The 17,433-nt window shown below is 40.2% G+C and overlaps 1 protein-coding gene across 2 annotated transcripts in view; it reads left to right on the forward strand.

The window, feature by feature from the left end:
• Positions 1-17,433, forward strand: part of PIGK (phosphatidylinositol glycan anchor biosynthesis class K) — a 138,236-nt gene that overhangs the window by 85,957 nt on the left and 34,846 nt on the right. The gene's annotated exons all lie outside the window — the stretch shown is intronic.

The raw sequence follows: 17,433 nt of genomic DNA on the forward strand, positions 1-17,433 counted from the left end.
CCCCAGAATCATTAGCCAGCTGCCTGGGAGCTGTGACAAAATGGCTCAAGCAGAGTCATCTGAAGCTCAGTTCTTCAAAAACGGTGATCCTATGGCTGGGCAAGAAAAGACCATGCGAGGAAGCGCATTTGCCTGACCTGGATGGTGTGCTGCTATCATTTGCTCACTCCGCCAGGAACCTTGGTGTGATTCTGGATGCTTCCCTCTCAATAGAATTGCAGGTCACCAGAATAGCATGGGTGGCATTCTGTCATCTTCACCAAGCCAAACTGCTAGCGCCCTACTTTGCCCTGAAACAGCTTGCCACAATGATCCATGTGACAGTCACCTCTAGACTGGACTTCTGCAACTTGTTCTATGCAAGCCTGCCCTTAACCTTGATCTGGAAACTACACCGAGTCCAGAATGCAGCGGTCAGATTCCTCACAGCAACACCATGGAGGGCCCACATCTGGCCCATCTTCCCAACATTTGAAGTGGCTACCAGTTGAATTCTGGATCAGGCTAAAGGTTCTGGTAATCACCTTCAAAGCCATACACAGTCAGGGCCCAGTGTACCTGAGGATCCACCTTCTGCCTATACCCCTGAAAGAGCTTTGTGCTCTGCTATCTCCAACTGGCTAGTGATCTCTGGCCCTGAGGAAGCCCACTTGACCTTAACAGGGCCAGAGCCTTTTTTGTCCTGTCCTCCACCTGGTGAAATGAGCTCCCAGAGGAGATGAGAGCCCTAATGGAACTAAAATAGTTCTGCAGGGACTGCATTAGGGAGTGCCAGGCATTTGGTTGAGGTTGACCGGAACAAGCAACATCCACTAGGTCCCTGAACCTCCCTCCCAGGAATTCATTAAACTGAACTGAACAACCATAGGCCTGATTGATTGTTATCTTGTTAAATTATTATTCTCTGTTGTTATTATTATCATCATTGCCATTGTTGTATTTCTATTTTATACAGAAAACTGAGTTCTATGTATTTTTTTAATGTTCAACATGAACTGCCCAGAGCCTCAAGGGAGGGTGGTATACAAATGAAATAAACAAGCAAACAAACAAATGGCCACTGGGATGCTCTGTTCTTGTTCCCTTAAGCCCAGGCTTTCTCCAGCAGCTTAAGCATTCTTTCATGTTGTTGAATGAAGAGCGAATAACCACTAACATAGTGGTGTTTAGAGATATGCTTTCTTCAGTAGTTCCTGGCATCATTGGTAGGGATATTTTATTTATGCCATCTCTCCAAAGAACTTGCTCAAGGCAGCTTACACAGTAGGCCACAGTAAAAACATAAAACCCCATAAAAGTAGTTAATGATTAATAAACTATTACAAACCCATCAAAAGCATAAAACAAGACACAGCACAAGGCTAGAAACTGATTATAAAAACAAATGAGGAAGCTCAGCCCCATAATTATAAGGAGTTATATAACATTATTTTATCATGTATATTTTAAATTGTTAAGCCAGCTTGGCAGCTCTTGTATGAGCAGCAAGGCAGGATATAATTTTTTTTTTGTAAATAATAATAATTAAAAGCTTGGTTAAAATAATTAATATTTAAAAGCCCATCTCATGCCTAAAATATAGGGTAGGTGCCAGATGAGCTTCAAGGGAAAAAGAATATTCCATAGGTGTGATGCCACCAATGAAAAATCCCTGTCTCTTCTACAGGGTTAAACTTTGTTAAACTCTGGGGTTTCTTAATGGCCTTGGATGGGTTTCCTGTAACCATATATGAACATGTTGTCCCGCTCTCCCTCCCAAAATGGCCAATGATGGGCCTTGAGTGGATAGGAAGGGGAGAGGCCCTGAATGGGCATATAGATAACTATGTTTCCCAATCATATTGTGTATGATCATGCCACTTCTGGGGTTTCTCGAAGCCTGAAGAATGTTTCAGGGGTTTCTTTACAGTTCTGGGTGGTTTACATGGAACATTATGTAATTTTACATGGAACATTATAATAATCTATAAAATATAAGTTTCAATACAACATCATAACAACCAAGTAACAATTTATAACACAACATAAATAACAACAACACTGGGGAGATCAAATTGTTCAGAAGCTCTTCCTTGACTGAATAATTTGATCTCCCCAGCGCGTAGGACCTCAACAAGGGCCAGAGCCTTTAGGGGCTGGCCCCACCTGGTGGAACGAGCTCCCTGAAGAGATCAGAGCCCGGCCCGAAGTTCCACAGTTCCTCAGGGCCTGCAAAAGGGAGCTCCTCCACTAGGCATTCGTGTTCAGATGTTCTCAGTTGGTCAGCCTTACACGAATGCCTAGTGGAGGAGCTCCCTTTTGCAGGCCCTGAGGAACTGTGGAACTTCGGGCCGGGCTCTGATCTCTTCAGGGAGCTCGTTCCACCAGGTGGGGGCCAGCCCCTAAAGGCTCTGGCCCTTGTTGAGGTCCTACGCGCTTCTTTGGGGCCAGGGATCTGCAGCCAGTTGGAGGTGGTGGAGTTCAAGGCTCTTTTGGGGGTATAGGCAGGGAGACAAGGTCTCAAGTACACCGGGCTCAAACTGCATATGGCTTTAAAGGTGGTTACCAAGCTTAAGCATAATCCAGAATTCAAAATGGGAGCCAGCCGAGTTGTTGGAGTATCGGCCGGATGTGGGATCTCCATGATGTTTTGGTGAGGATCCTGGCCGCAGCATTCTGCACCCGTTGTAGTTTCCGGATCAAGGATAAGGGTAGGCCTGTGTAGAGCGAGTTGCAGAAGTCATCCTGAATAGGGTCATCCTGAATAGGTGAATAGGTGAAAATAATTAACATCCTTAAACATTTTTATGCTGTCTTTCCACCTGATCAAGGTCCACAAAGCAGAAATTCATAGGAATTTTGATTACCTAGTGGTTTTGTTAGCTAAAGTTTACTATGATATGTTGCAAGAGAGTACTGCAATGCTAAACAGGATAACTTGGAGACAAAAGTTTAAGAATTCAATTCAATTATGTCTTTTTAAAAGCACATTTTTTCTTTGTTTTGATGGCTGTATTCTGCCTACTTCAGAGGCTGCAGCATTCAGGAGATGTGTTTTGCCTAACATTCTACTGTGAGGTTTCCCTATGGAATGCCCTCCCTAGGATATTTCAAAAGATAAAAGCTTTGTCCCATTCAGAATATGGATGACTTCCACTTGGGAACAGAATTCTGTGCCACTGGTGCAGTTGCAGCTAAAGGACAGTGGCAATGAGGGTTTTCAGGTGTTTTCTTCACTGTTTACCTGCTCCAGTCCTCCAGAAGAGGCCACCTTCCTCATACTAGAGACTTTCTTAAAAAGAAAAGCAGAGAATACAGAGAACTTGAGACACCAGTTGTTACAGTAGTATATTGATTTACCATAAGTGGCTGCCACGGGGACTTGGTCAGGGAAAATGGCTGGCATTCTGAATACGCAGGCCCATGTAGGAGTCATCCAGGCTTTACTGCGAGCTATCCCACATTTTGCAGCAAGACAGGTTAGAGAATGATTGGAGAAAAAACAACAGGGAAAACCCTGGAGGTGCATGAATGCAGCAGGATGCTGTGAGTGGGGGGGAGGGGGGGAGAGCCATGAACTTGGATCACATAATCTTTGTAGAAGATGGTTATCCTAATTCTGTTGGTAACTAGAACTGTCTCAATCTATCCAACGGTTCTTTCTTCGTTTTAAATACGATTCTTTCATTGGGTTGTTGCAGATAGCTGTTCAAACAGCGTTTAGTATGCTTGGCTGTTATCATGGATTGAGAAAAGCCTATGTATTATCATGGCAGATATATCTCCCTCCTCCCTTCATCTTTGAATATGAGATAATTGTTTGCACATTAAAGACATGACTTTTAGGCTCCACTGTAATGATTTGCAAAAGATGCACATTAGCATTCTGTTAGACAGTCATCCAAGGTCATCTGAGGTAGTCTGCCAGCTGTCCAGTTTGCTATTGCACCATGCAGGAAAGTGGCTGAAATTGTTCTCCCTAGTAGTTTTGAAATCTGAATTACTGTGAGCAAAATCATATCATAATTTTTTATAATGTGATTTTCTTAGCCAAGGCTGTTTTATCATAGTTCATATTTGTCTTAATGGGTAAAAATGCTGGAGTTCTTGAAATGGCTGTTCTTAAATGTGGTTTTTATGATCAAATGCTTCTCTTTTTTCATCAAAAAGCAGATCTGTAGGTAAATTTTAATGCATTTTGAAAGTAGAAAGTGATGGGATTGGTAAGCCTCCATGTGGTAGCATATCGTTTCCCCCTTAATACCTTTTTTAAGCATGAAATTTTTTTAATGTTTTGCCGTCTTGACATGCAAACCCTTCACTTTAAATATGCTTGTAGCTACCACTCAGCAATATTCTGTATAACTAAGCTTTAGTTTAATGCCAGTTTCTAATCTCTAGTAGTCTGGATATAGTAGATTAATTTCTGATTTATATATATATATATACATATATATGTATGTGTGTGTGTATATATATATATATATATATATATATATATATATATATATATATATATATATATATATATATATATATATGTGTGTGTGTGTGTGTGTGTGTGTGTGTGTGTGTGTGTGTGTGTGTGTGTGTGTGTGTGTGTGTGTGTGTGTGTGTATACATACATACATACATACATATGTATATATATATATATATCAATCAGATACATACATACATACATACATACATACATACATACATACATACATACATACATACATACATACATACATACATACATACATACATACATACATACATACATATATATATATATATATATATATATATATATATATATATATATAATCTGTTCAAACCAGACACACTGCCTTTTTTTAGATTTTAGGAGAAACTTTGAAGGCATTTTCTCATTTAGTGCCAGCATTCTGTATTTGTAATAGCCATAGTAAAAAGCCATGTTTATGAGTGAGAGAGCAGTATACAAGAATTTAATAAAGCAATAATTTATTCTTGTACTCTGAAATCTTGACTATTGTCATAAAACTGTACCATTTTCCCAGACTTGTTGTAGCATTGTATCATTTAGTTTCTCATGTGTTTTAGTGCTGTGAGAGTTGTTCCATTAGAGTAAATCAAATAGAATGGATAAATAACCATTAAAATAAAATGGACTCAGTCTGTTATAGAAAGACATGTTTATCAGCACCTCTCATCCTTTGTGAAACTCTCCATTTTTGTCGTATGTGGCTGGCAAATATGCAGTGCTCAAGATTATTGTTTGAAATTGCCAGGGTAATATTGAAGCCACCTGATGAAGGGTATAAAGAAAGGAAGAATTCTACTCTAGGAGCGAGAAGATGGGAATAGTCCATGGAAGCAGGAAATCCCTGCTGTTTTTCAGTTGTATTAATAGTATTTATTTTCAGATATTTGGAGCCATCACCATACTTAGTTGTATTCTTGCTTATTCTGTTTCTAAAACAGCTGAGGTATTTTCTCCAAATGATATCTGGTTTATTATAAAATTATATAAATGACATTGTTTCTAGGTATCTTGGTGGCTTTTTAGTAGCATTTTCCTTTTTGTAAACAGCTTCATTTCTTCACTTTCATTTAAAAACATTCCAAAACTGTCATAATCATGTTCTTTCAGTTTTGAATGATTTTTTATTTTCATGTTTTTGCCGCTTCTGTGACTCAGTAAACATTTCCTCATGAATAATAATTGGAACATACAAGAGAGAATGTAGAGTGACACATTTAGTGGCACCTTACCAACAAAAAAATACCAGTGCTAAAAAAAATGATGAAAATGCATTTGTTATAGAACTGTAATGAATGATAATGTGTACCATTACTATGTTTTTGAAGTATGCCTGTCTGTAACTGCTCCGCGGAAGTGGTATAAATAAAAGAGTAAGGGATGAGAAAGGGCGCCCATTGGCCCCTTCTCTTCTGAGTGACAAGTGGGGCGCTCAATCGGCAGGCGCAAAGCACCTGCCAATTGGCCCCTCTGTGTCTCACACATCCTACCCGCCCTCTTCCCACGCCTTCGCCCCACCGCCATTGGCTGCCGCCCCGCCGACAAGCCAGGTCGTCGACGGCCCTCACCCGGGAGGCGGGGGTGGGGTGGGGCCTTTGCCGCCGGGAAAGAGGCATGGCCGGCGCATCAAAGACGCATGTAGGTCCAAAGCACAATGCTTCTCCAGTCAAATTCTGCAACTAGTGGTATAACATGCTACTGTAAGCCAACCTGGAGTTCGTTCTGCCATTTATAATAGTGGCTGGTCCCTCTGCTATAGGAATGGATGTAGTTCCCTCCAGTCATTCTCTTTAAAAGAAGATATTCCTTGATGCTCTATGAATGTCTTCCTCTATCTGTTCCATTTATCGTTCCAGCCATTTTAATCTGCAGTGCTAAACATGTATTGTTAAAAGAAATTGTGGCGCTCACTAGTCTAATTGAAACCAATGAGGTTTACTTGACAAACATGGAATGATGATGGTATATTCCATTATTTTTCTTAACTTGCACAGTTTTATCCTGTCCCCCTCCCCCAGTTTTCTGGTTGAAAGTGGTATTTCTTGTTGATCCTGTTCTATAAACTGAAGTACCCAGTCATGTATTTTTGTTTTGTTAGTAGTATATTTTGATTAACACTATGCAGTTTGATTATATTATTATTATTCCTTAATATACAGTATTTTGAGACTTCACCTGGATGGGCAAGGCTAGCCTGATCTTATCAGATCTTGGAAGCTAAGCAGAGTAGGCTGTGGTTATTACTTGGATGGGAAATACCAAGAAAATCCAGGGACGCTAGACAGAGACAGGGAATGGAAAACCTTCTCTGAATGTCTCTTCTCTTAAAATCCTGCAGGTTCACAGTAAGTTGTCTGTGACTTAATGGCACCTTCCACCAATGTATGGCATTTTGAGCCCATTTGTTGTTTGTATTTAAGTCTAGATACTAGCCTCTTGTGGTGCAGCCGACATTCTGTGTGAAGCTCTGACCATGAGACTGGGAGTTTGATCCCAGCAGCCGGCTCAAAGTTGACTCGGCCTTCCATCCTTCCGAAGTCGGTAAAATGAGTAACCAGCTTGCTGGGGGGTAAAACGGCAATGACTGGGGAAGGGAATGGCAACCCACCCTGTATGGAGTCTGCCAAGAAAACGCTAGAGGATGTCACCCCAAGGGTCAGATATGACTCAGTGCTTGCACAGGGGATACCTTTTCCTTTACCTTACTAGCTCAATATAAAGCAGTGTTGTGAAAAAATCTAATCACAGCCAGATTATTTAGAATACCCACAGATTTACATACTCTTTGTGAGTTAATTGCCCTCTTAGTTTGGAGCTACATGTTATGTTCTGATTTTTGTTTGATGGAGTTTTTTTTTCTTTTTCCTAATCACAGTTATTCTAAGCTCACTTGCAATAATGCGTACTGAAGCTCTGTCAAGCTTTCCTTCCACTGCTAAATGACAGCATCCATAAACAATTATTTGAACAGCATTGTCAATATGTACAAAAAGTCCTGAATGATGTGGCTGTATCTTGAATATACCATCTCCAGACCTCTACAATTACATTCTATATACAAGCATTTATATACAAGTGACAGATTTTATTTTCCTGGGCTCCAAGATCACTGCAGATGGGGACTGCAGCAAAGAAATTAAAAGACGCTTGCTCCTGGGGAGGAAAGCTATGGCAAATCTAGACAGCATCTTAAAAAGCAGAGACATCACCCTGCCAACAAAAGTGCATCTAGTGAGTTGGACCATAAGGAAGGCCAAGCGTCAAAGAATTGAGGCTTTTGAACTCTGGTGCTGGAGAAGACTCTTGCGAGTCTGTCGAAGGGGACAACAGAGAATGAGGTGGCTGGATGGAGTCACTGAAGCAGTTGGTACAAACTTAAATGGACTTCGAGGAATGGTAGAGGACAGGAAGGCCTGGAGGATCATTGTCCATGGGGTTGCGATGGGTCGGAAACGACTTCGCACCTAACAACAACAATACAAACATTATCTTCTGGGAGGTTGATCAATAGGAGACCTAGTAAACTTCAGTTTCATTCCTCAGTGTCTGTGTTGGCATGACTATACTCAGCTCCATTTCCTGCTCACTGTCATTAATCAAAGATCTGTGAAATAGTTTTTAAATTGAATGTAGCCTGGATGGAAAGCATTTAACTTGAATGTCAACTAGATAAGGAAACGCATTCACATGTTTGGCTTTTCAAATTCATTTCTGTTGTTATTGAATCAAGTGGCTCTCAATATTATAAATGTTTCTTGTCCCACAGAAGATACAGAGGCCCTCAGATCATTTGCTTGTGTATTTTATTGAGCATAGCATCCCCCATGCTTGACTCAGTCATCTATGAAAATGGGACTACAATGCAACTTTTTTACACTAAACTGCTCAAAATTAACTAGATGTTAAAGAAACATGGAACTAAATAGCCTAGAGAAATTTTGTATAAATAATAATAACGATAAATAATGATGAAATTCATCTATGGGACTGTAAAGATGACAGCTACTTGGTAAGCAATTTCAGATATTTAAAAAATGTATAGTTCATGAATGTACTTTCTACATTCTTGCAGTCCTTTCCCCTACCTTCAAAGTTCTGTTTAAATGATGGGAAAGAACTTGGAGGTCAAGTCAAAGACATACTCCGTCACTGAAGTAATCTGTTTAAAACAAGACAGCTAAGCAACTGAAAATCCTTTAATAGGTTGACAGTTCTAATTTCAACTGTAATGTGCCTAGAATGTGGGACACTGCCTATATGCCAGGGATAACCTATTATAAGGTAAAGAAGGCGATTCCTCTTCTGAAATCTTTGCTTGATAGCTGTCCTTACTGTCATTTAGTTCTGTGCAGCACATAATGGTTTGAGTTTCTAATATTAGAGTAATGAATTTTTTAAAAAGAGATCTTTACTTCAGATCCTAACATTTATGCAGTGGGAATGAGTATGTGCTTGGAAAAGGGAGTGGCTGTCTACACCAGATTAAAAACAAATTGTATCCCTTACTAAAATAATTGTTCTGGAAATATCAGATGCACCCTAGGCAGAATCTGTATTACAGAACACTGATGAGAGCTTCTATACTAAACTTCATTAAAGCCTGTATTGTTCTGCAAATGCTGTAAATAAAGGAACATTAATTTTAATGTTACACAGAATGATTGCTGATATATTGCACAGAGGTTGTCCTAAATAATTAAAATCAGGCTTCACTTGCCCAAATGAACTGTCTGCCTTCTGAGGAATTACAGTTCATAGTCTCGGGATGTTCTCAAATTTCATAAACTTGTAATAGGTCTCTTGGTGATAGCGAATACTTTCTATCCTCAAAATGCTCCTCCAGAGGATTTTAAGAAACAATGTGCACATTTGGGTTGTAGAGTTTCTTCCAAGATTAGTGTGTGGGTTTGTTTGTTTCTTTGTTTCTTTTTATGTAGCTTCATTGTTTAAACTGAGACTGAAAAGCCTCATGCATTAGAATGTATAGTTAAATTTCGTTGTCATTGCAAAAAGGTGTTATACAAGTTTATGTAGGGGACTAACTGGCCAATCTAGAAAGTTGATATATTGAAGTTAAATAAATGGACCTTGCTTTATTACGTTTTTCTGCAAAAGAACTATGTACCTTCTGTAGATCTTGAAAGTAAATTATTTGCTTAGGTTTTAGGAATACTACATATGTAGAGCACATCATGAGAAAGGCAGGGTTAGAAGAGTCACAAATTGGGATCAAGATTGCAGGGAGAAATATCAACAACCTCAGATATGCAGATGATACCACGCTAATGGCAGAAAGCGAAGAGGAACTAAAGAGCCTTTTGAAGCGGGTGAAGGAGGAGAGTGCAAAAGTTGGCTTGAAACTCAACGTCAAGAAAACGAAGATCATGGCATCCGGCCCTCTCAATTCCTGGCAAATAGATGGGGAAGAAATGGAGGTAGCGACAGATTTTATTTTCCTGGGCTCCAAGATCACTACTGATGGGGACTGCAGCAAAGAAATTAAAAAACGCTTGCTCCTGGGGAGGAAAGCTATAGCAAATCTAGACAGCATCCTAAAAAACAGACATCACCCTGCCAACAAAAGTGCATCTAGTGAAGGCTATCGTCTTCCCAGTTGCAATGTATGGCTGTGAAAGTTGGACCATAAGGAAGGCCGAGTGTCAAAGAATTGAGGCTTTTGAACTCTGGTGCTAGAGAAGACTCTTGCGAGTCCCTTGGACTGCAAGGCGAACAAATTGGTCAGTCCTAGAGGAGATCAGCCTGGACTGCTCCTTAGAAGGCCAGATCCTGAAGATGAAACTGAAAGACTTTGGCCACCTCATGAGAAGGAAGGACTCCCTGGAGAAGAGCCTAATGCTGGGAGCAATTGAGGGCAAAAGAAGAAGGGGACGACAGAGAAAGAGGTGGCTGGATGGAGTCACTGAAGCAGTTGGTGCAAATTTAAATGGACTTCGAGGAATGGTAGAGACAGGAAGGCCTGGAGGATCATTGTACATGTGGTCGCGATGGGTCGGACATGACTTTGCACCTAACAATAACAACATAAGGCCAAGAATGGATGATTGCCATGAGCCAGCTTGTTTGGGAATGGTGTAATATAAATGTAATCATCAATAAAATAAATACATGAAATGCAGGTATAATGATAATTTAAATGAAAATATTGATACTGAGATAATTTCGTGTAAAAATGCCTGTGTCTTGGAACTGATCCCCCTCAGCATGGCACTGTGCAGCTGCTGTTGGCAGTGCTGCCCCCCAGCGGGCGGCAGGAAGTCAGGGGCGCTCACAGGAAAGCAACTGGAGCAGGGGCTCAGCCCATGGCGACATCCCTCGACAAAATACCCCCCTTGGACTCAGTAAAATTGTCAAGCATTGACCGGTCCCCAGTGATAAAAAGGTTGGGGACCAATGCTGGCAATTTTGCAACATAAATTAGAAAAAAAATGTCCATACTTTTCAATTTATATCAATTTTATGTGTTAAAGGCAATTGCAATTTTCAGAATGAGATATAGCCTTTTTTTCTTCCTGTGGTTTGTAGAGGCCTTTTAAAGATCACAACAGTGTTACCTGAGAGTCTGGTTAGTATTTTTCCATAAATGCAGTGAGTAAAAATATGGCTTTAAAGAAAAGGCCATCTGTATTGAGTGGTTTGCATAAATGATATCAAATTGACTTGTGACCTTCTCAGGTGAAATTAATTTTGTGCAAAGAAAAGTTTTATCTTAGTTGGGTAGTGGTTCTTTATCAGGGTTACATTCACATGAACCAGTATTGAAGTTTACTGGAGAGAATAATGGTTCTCCAGTTTTAAAAGAGAATTGGGGTGAATGAATGCAAGCATCATGGTTGTGATATACCTGAGGTTGTGATATACCTGCCTCTCCGCCTACACCCCTCAAAGAGCCTTGCGCTCTACTACCTCCAACCTCGTAGTAGTCCCAGGCCCCAAGGAAGCCCGTTTGACCTCAACCAGGGCCAGAGCTTTCTCCATTCTGGCCCCCACCTGGTGGAACGAATTCCCAGACGAGATCAGGGCCCTGACGGAACCTGAACAGTTCTACAGGGCCTGCAAAGAAGAGCTGCTCCGCCAGGCATTTGTTTGAGGTTGACCTAAACCATCATTTCCAATTGGCCCCCAAGCCTCCCCCCTCCTACTACGACTGCTACTAATCTGGCCAATCCACTGGGTCTCAGTAAGAGTTGAGCTGAGGCTCCTTACAGTTCCTATCATTCTTTAATGTTATTGTTATTATGTTCATATTATTGTTGCTATCACCCTGTTGTTATTATAAATGATGTTACCTGTATCATTTTCTTGTTTCATGTAAACCGCCCTGAGCCTTCGGGGAGGGCAGTATATAAATACAATCAATCAATCAATAAGACAATACAATTTATTTACTGATTACAATCTTCAAGGTCTTCCATTGGACTCTAGGTGGCTCACAATTCATAATTACAGCAATATAATTTGATTTAAAAACTAGTTCAAACCTGAGAAAGTTCAAACCCATTAAGTGTCCTAGCAAATTAAACGACATGGTAGTGGCTTTCCGACAAAGGCCACTTTTATTACAATAGAAAGGCAACCAAGAATGAACTTGAACCCTGAGAACTGAATGCCATCTTTACACCAGAGAGCTAGGTTGTACTGTTTGTGACTGGTCTCTACTGCACATAGAGTCAGGAAGTCTCATGTTGTATAACTGCTTTTTCCATACGGCTGTGCACCCGGCATTGGAGGGCTCGTATTTTTGACTTGCAGGTACTCTAGACCAGTGGTCCCCAACCTTTTTATCACCGGGGACCACTCAACGCTTGACAATTTTACTGAGGCCTGGTGGGGGGGGGGGTAGTTTACTCCTCTTCTCTCAACCACTGCCCTAACGCTCTCTGATCGCTATGGTAATGTTTAAACATCCCTTCAAAATAAGATACAGACATGCCACAACAATGAACATAAGGAACATTTTATTTTCATGGAAATTTTAACTCATGACAATGACAAATCAATGGGAACCCTGAGCTTGTTTCTCTGCAACAAGATAGTCCCATCTGGGAGTGATGGTAGACAATCACACCCGAAGTGTGTTGTAAAGGGCCGGGGGGGGGGAGAAGGCGTCCTTCGTGGCCCACCTCCAATTAGTCGAAGGACCACATGTGGTCCGCAGCCCACAGGTTGGGGATCGCTACTCTAGACGGTGAAAGTATGCAGGTATACCTGCCATTATGCCATATATGTGCTGTGAGTTCTGAATTAGGAGCATAGATTGCTGTGTTCACACATTTGCATGAGACTTCCACCTGATGCTTCATTGTGTGTGAAATTGACTCTTGTGTTTTCCATTTGTGGCTGACTGGAGTAAGGCATGCTAGGTTTACAATTCAGGAAACCATTAACAAGAAATAGACATTTAAAAGACCAAGAACAAGTGCTTTACAGCAGACTTATTCTTACTGCTTGTAAAATATGAGGATATAAAATGTCATAATTTTAAGGAAATAATTTCAGATGGTCTCTTGATTTTAGCTTTGCTCCTTAATGCAGAATAAAATGATCAAAAGACTTTGTACTATTATTTTTATCATGTATCTCACTTCCAACTGCAGATGGGATTCTTTAGTAACAGTGCTAATGTGTCTTATATGATATAAAATGATAGATGTTGAAATGAATGTGGGATTATATCTACATAAAAGGAAAGTAAGTTAACAAAAACACATTAAAACAATGGGAAAGGAAAAGAATCAATCGCTTTTCTCTGTATCTGCATCCTGTCAAAGTGGTGAGCAAAAATCAAAGCTTTCTTTCCTATGGAATTGGCACATCTATCAAGATATTTTCTTTCTTTCCTTCCTTTATCTTTCTCTCCCACCTTCCTCCCCTTCCTCTCAACTGGGAGTAAGAAGAAAGAAAGAATTCAAGCCAGAGAGGGCAGACTATACCATATTAGAAAAGATGTGCTCTACATCAGGGGTAGTCAACCTGTGGTCCTCCAGATGTTCATGGACTACAATTCCCATGAGCCCCTGCCAGCAGGGAATTGTAGTCCATGGACATCTGGAGGACCACAGGTTGACTACCCCTGCTCTACATCCATTGCCAGCAGCAAGAACTGTGTGAGTGTAATGGCTGCATATGCCATAAGCATGCAGGACATTAATTGTGCATAGGCCCATTTCATCTGGTCAGTATCCTACACAAAATCTGCCAACTGACAATAAAATCAGACTGTGCATGATAGATTTTATATGTGCATGCCTTATTCAAACATAATATCCACTCAGTTATTGCTGTTAGCATTATAGGTGAAACAGGCAACGGGGTGAACTTTTGTTCTTTGGAAATGGCTCCCCCCCCCTCTTTTTCTGCTTGCTCAGCACCGGAGTTCATTCCCTGAAACTATTCAGTAGAGAGGAATACACTTATGAAACTCTTGTATGAAGTAACTGCCAAAAGGTCATACTGTGTGAAGAAAATGATACTGTTAATCTGTCTTTTCGTTTCTGTGACCTGCCCTCTACTTGGCATGCTGTGTCCAGCATAGAACACAATGTTTAAAACTTCCACTTTAAAAAACCTCAAAACTAATTATATCCAACACAATATCTAATAGCCAACTATGTAGCTCATATAAAACCTAGAAACCTAAAATAGGGAAATGGCCTTTTAAAACTCCTGAGAACTTCTAAAATCATAGATGGAGAAATTGGCTTCCTCAGATGTAGACTTGTCATTCTGTGTTTGGGGGAATTCCTGAATGGTTTATCTCCCAGCCATCTGTATTTCATTTTGAGACCTCACCTGATTTATTTTCAGATTGAATAATCCTGTGCTCTTCATCATACTATTTCCATTATTAATTGTTCATAATATATAATTAGTGTATGTATTTTTGTCACACCCTTCCTTCAAGGAATACAGAGTATGGTTCTCGCCTTCTCTAGCTTTTCCTCACAATAGCCTTGTGAGGTAGGTTTGGCCAAAGGAGAATGACTGGGCATAGGACACACAATAGGTTTTATGGCAAGGATCTTCACCAAAGTCTAAATTCAGCTAAAAGTTTCACTTTCAGTTATAACATACCAAGTTTTAGCTGTGGTTAGCATACCCAGACATTTTCTGAACCAATGAATTAACATCTAATTCATATTGAGAATTTTATGTAGGTGTCTTCGAGACTGTCAAGATTATAAAGTGAACATTTTGACTTGTTATTCAGTGTTGACAATCCTATACAGTATTTATCCAACAAAATTTTTGCAAGGATAGCATGGATTAATTTTTTTTAATCACTTCAAGTTCTGATTTAGTGACTGATTCAGAGTAGTTGACATTGCAGCGCCATTATCCTTTTCATTTTTGTCTTTTTGAGCTGTAGAAATTCCCTGTACTCTGCTTTTGAGCACTGATTTACATAATCACTCAATGGTTGTTTCTTAATAACTGTAGAAAATGTAGATCTTGTTGTTCTGGCTGGCTAATAGTGGTTGGCTACCAATTAGAGTATAAGAATTTTTATAATCATGGAAGTTATTACCCTGGAATCACACAGTGGTTACTCATATTACTCTGATTACTGTAATTCCTCTATCCTGATTGGTTTGTGCATTTAATATCCATAACTGGCCTGAAGAGAAAACAAGCAAATTCCAGATTGTACATGCAAAAAAGAAAAAAAATCAAAACACTGCCCAAAGGCATTGGCATAACAGAGGTCGATGACTAAATTAAGAAATGTACCCCATTTGAAACTGTTTCAAATGTACTTTTAAATTTTATTAAAGTTTATTTGTTTTTTTTTCTTTATTTATTTTATACCAATTGATTTGAAAAAATGGCACTGCATTTACATAGAGGTATCTGTGGTCCTGTCTGTTTTGATGTTTGAGGGTTTACTGTGTTTCAAATATATATACAATTCAGAATTCTTAATGTCAGTCCCAAAAGTGGAAGCAAAACAATTGAACTATTCTCCTTCTGCCCTTTTGAGCTGGCCATTGGTAAATTCCATTGCTGAAATGCTGTACAGAAGTTTATGCTAGGATTTTGGGTGCTTCAGCAGTTCAGTAGGTAAATAAGAATTCAGTCCTCAAGGATATTTCAAGTAAAGCATGTTTACTATCCAGGCACTTCTTTTCTTGTGCCCTTTGCTGCTGTACATTTCAAATATCCTCATCTTGAACACTTGTCCAACATTATTAGTGGTGAAGAAAGCAGTTGTTATTACACAAATATATTCATATATTTATTTCTATGAACTAAAGAAATCAACTTTCAAACGTGTTGAATGTTCTAGCACAAAACACACCCATGATGCTTTACAGCAGGTTTTTAAAGAATAATATAAAATGAAATATAGCGAGAGCCTTCCTGACCTCTTTCACTTTTCCTCCCACAAGTACGTATATCATTTAAGAGGCTGTGACCTTTACAGATATCTGGGACTCAAAAAAGCTAGTATGAAAAATAGAAACCATTCAAAAATGTGGAATGATGTACTATTGTGAAAGCTGGATATTTAATCCAGTTACTACTACACCATTTGATGATGATAAAAGATAGTTAAGACAAATATATATGCAACGGTCACCTCCAGAATAGATTTCTGTAACTCGCTCTACGCGGGCCTTCCCTTGTCCTTGATCCGGAAACTTCAGCTAGTGCAAAACGCAGCTGCTAGGGTCCTCACTGGCACATCTTGGAGGGCCCACATCCAGCCAGTGCTGAGGCAGCTGCACTGGTTGCCAATTGCTGCCCGGATCCGGTTCAAGGTTCTGGTTCTAACCTTCAAGGCTTTACGCGAGTTGGGACCCACATACCTGAGGGACCGCCTATCGCCCTATGCCCCTCGCAGGGCCTTGCGCTCTGCGGGTGAAAACCTGTTGGTCGTTCCCAGCCCTAGGGAAGCACGCCTGGCCTCGACCAGGGCCAGGGCCTTTTCGGTCCTGGCCCCGACCTGGTGGAATGAGCTCCCGGGAGAGCTGCGGGCCCTGCGGGATCTTTCAACGTTCCGCAGGGCCTGCAAGACGGAGCTCTTCCGCCAGGTTTATGGTTGAGGCCAGGGCTGATAATAGATCTATGCCTCCCCCGGGGACTTGGGTTCTGGACCCAAAGCAAAACATCATCAGGACCTCCTCTCCACCCGCTAGTAGTGGGAGGGAGGGGGGGGAGTTGAGCTGCCATTCTTGCCATGCCGGCAATATTGGCAATGTTATTATTGTTTTATGGGGATTTAATGGGGATTTGCGATATTGTTACCCGCCACGAGCCGCAAGGGAGTGGCAGGCTATAAATCTAATAATAATAATAATAATAATAATAATAATAATAATAATATACACAATTTAAAACTTGATGTGTTGAACAACTGCTAGTAATTATAATTGCTGGGCAAAAAAATTGTACAGCTTGAAAAGGTTCCTAAAAGAACTCAGTCATAGGTTAGGAGTGTTATTAGATCTAGCCCTTCAATAGGAAGTAGGGATTTCTTGTGTGGCACAAGCTACCTTTAGTCCGTTCTGGCTAGTTTGCCTTTCATGGCCTTTATTTTAAAAACATGACTTTGCCCATTTATCTATGCTGTAATCACATCCAGCTTATGTTACTGCATACTCTATATCAGTCTGCCTCTGTAGACTGTTCAGAATTTTAGCTAATTTAGAATGTGGCCTGCTTATTCATGCACATTATGGAGGATATCAGCTGGTGGTGCTTGAACTCTTATTTGTTTGTTAGTTTATTTGTTCGTTTATTAGATACATTTACATACTGCCCTCCCCTAAGGCTCAGTTCATTTCTCGAAAATGCCAGTTCATTTCTGGAAAATTTTAAGCACTGGTTCCTGTAAAGACCTAAATAGAATAGGAACCTAGGGAATTTTAAGGACTATTTCCATATAGCCCTGCCCATCACCTTCAATCAATAAGATGTACATT

The sequence above is a fragment of the Paroedura picta genome, chromosome 4, assembly GCF_049243985.1.
Source record: "Paroedura picta isolate Pp20150507F chromosome 4, Ppicta_v3.0, whole genome shotgun sequence".
Lineage (NCBI taxonomy): Eukaryota > Metazoa > Chordata > Lepidosauria > Squamata > Gekkonidae > Paroedura > Paroedura picta.